The sequence below is a fragment of the Ipomoea triloba genome, chromosome 16, assembly GCF_003576645.1.
Source record: "Ipomoea triloba cultivar NCNSP0323 chromosome 16, ASM357664v1".
Taxonomy (NCBI): Eukaryota; Viridiplantae; Streptophyta; class Magnoliopsida; order Solanales; family Convolvulaceae; genus Ipomoea; species Ipomoea triloba.
This window is the reverse complement of record NC_044931.1, coordinates 16,713,651-16,716,592: the sequence shown is the minus strand read 5'-3', so window position 1 is coordinate 16,716,592 and position 2,942 is coordinate 16,713,651.

Below are 2,942 nucleotides of genomic sequence, written 5' to 3'. Positions count from 1 at the left end.
AGAAGTTGATGGATGAAGTGTGTTTTAAAGCATGTGTTTCAATAAAATGATTACCTGTTTGAGATTTTAAATATTGATAAGTGTAATTTTCATTCAATGTTAAGAAGATAAACAGTTTTATGACTAAGTTTGTATTACTGTAAATGATTACCTGTTTGGGATTTTAAATATTGATAAGTGTAAATTTCATTCAATGTTAAGAAGACAAACAGTTTTATGCTCTAAGTTTGTATTACTGTAAATGATTACCTGTTTGGGATTTCAAATATTGATAAGCGTAATGTAGCAGATGTGCATTACTGTATTTGAAAAAATGAAAAAGAGCCATGTACATGTGTTTTAAGGTGCACTAAATGTATGATGTGATAGACTGAATTAGTATCTCTAAATTGCTTCAAAAATAGAATATATAAATGTAGGGTTATATAGAAGGATTAAAGGTAGGGAGTTAGATGCATAATTAGGGTGTTACTTTAATTGTTGTATTTTCTGTTAGCAAAAATATTCAAGAGAATGGAGATCACTGGAAGGACGCAGCATCAAGAGTAAAATTTTATCACTATATTCTTGGTAAGTTAGAAAAAAAATTTACCTTGTACTTTTAATTATTTAAATTTAGTCTAAGTGTTTAAAATGATAGCTGCTATTAACAAATAAAAATTTCTTCTTATTTAAGGAAACAATAGAATGTACATCACGTTATGACTTACAAAAAAAAACCAAATACTATTATAACTGCTATTAGATACATGTTCTAGGTAAACAAATAAAAAATAACTGCATGTTATACTGCCTAGAGCTCTGACTCTTCATAAGTAAGCACCTGTATTAAAAAAAAAAAAAACAGAAGCAAGTAATGGGAGTATTAAGCAATTAATAGTTGAAAAAAACATCTATTTTAAAATGAGAGTTCAACTCTCCAAAAAATGCAGTTATACTACATAAAGTCTAACAGCAACTAATGCACTATTCAAGTGCATATTGTCCACATTAGGCAATCTCATTGTTCAGAAACCATAAACACACAAACATATAATCCAATAGGTTTGCATGTCCCATCAATTCTTTTCCTGCTTGATCACAACTGACCTAGACTTCTTCAAATTCTGACTTGATGAGAATTGGTCAAGTAGGCATCTCTTAATAGCACCTGTGTCAACTTCATCTTGAGCTTTTCCACACCTTTTAGCTTTAAGTCAGGTTGCATTGAAGGACTTATAGCCTCATCACCTTATTCGCTTTCCTGTACATGTAAAAAAAATAGTACTTATAGGTCATCTGCTTAGTTAGTAAAAACTTGTTATGTAATTAATCTACTTAGATTTCTAGGTCATCTGCTTAGATAAAGTAATTTACATCAGATTCTAGGTCATCTGCTTCTTCTTCAACCATCCTAGATAATTCATCATGATCATCCACCATGGATGGACAGTACTGAGCTTCCAATTTCTCATCATGCATAACACTTAACACTGATATGGGCTTTGTTGGGTTCCTAATATGTTCATTCTTGAGATTGATTCTAAACACCATACATTTGTTCCTCAGCTGATCAAACTCAGTTGGAACATGCATCTTAGCCTGTGAAACACAAATAGTTAGTATAATTTAAACAGTTAGTAGGAATTGATTTTTAGTGAGTTTAATAAAAAAAATTACCATAGAATACTTGGTTTTCAAATCATAGGCAGAAATGCCCAAAAGGTCAAAACAGTCTTTCTCCCACAATAAAAAAGGTGCATCACTTGTTTTGTCTAGAACCCTAACAACTACTCTGTATCTCACATTCCCTTCTACCCAATTAGTCTTGCATGTTTCACAATAGTAGTAAGTCTCTGTAAAAATAAGGGATTTAAAGCAGCCTGGTTTTCTCCAAGAGTTATAGAACCATTTCTTTCCACTCTCAATTGATACAATGGTACCTGGGACACAATAATAGCCTTCCTACAAAGTTTAATTACATAAAAATCAAGTTAGGTGTAACAAAGTAGTTAATGAATTAGTTTGTACTTAATTTGTTGTGTACAAATCTGATTGTGCTTACCTCAGCCCTTTCATACAAATCTCTGATTGTGCTGACAACCATAGGAGATTGGGAATTATTAGCACTGTGACCATAAGACACCATTGAAATACTTCTGATTGGGCTACAATTAGCCTTCAAACTGTTAAATGAAATCATTACATGTTATTTTAGATATTTTAGATATAACAAAGATAAAAACTGGTCTTAGGGGATTGAGATTACCTATTTCTGAAATCTGCAAACTCTTGGCAGTCCAAATTGAATAAAACTTTTGTAGCAGTGTATGAGCTTGAAATCCTGACCTCACCTAAAAAAAATACATAAATAATCAGTAAAAATAAACAGTGGAACTAATCTGATTGATATTTTGATTTATGATGGCAGTGAAGTGAACTCACTGTCAACCACCTTGGCACAACAAAGTTGGAGCAAAATGATCAAAAGGCCATCCACATGGTTATTGAAAAATGGCATAACGGCAGGTACATGTTCATCCCATAATGTACATTTTATTCGATTTCTCCTAAGTAAACAGGAACAGTGTAGTAAAACAGTGTAAAGCATGAAAAAAAAAAAACAAACATGAAATCATCTAGACTGTCTAAGTAATTCAAAAACTTACTTTGAGTCTTCAATCAAAAAATCAACCAACTGTGTGGGCAAACCAGCAATAACCTTATCCTTAGGAGAATAGAACTCAACTACTCTACCAATAACATCTAGAATGAAATATAGATGTGTTGAGAAGTATGATGTATATGGAAAAAAAAATGAAAATGCAAACAGCTTACCAATCAACTGCTTCTCTTTAACTTTTCTAGCCAATAAGTCCTCAATAGGTTTAATACGAAATAAAAGGCTTGGAAAACCTTTTCTCCTATGTCTCTCAATAGTTGTGTAGTGATTAAACTTCATC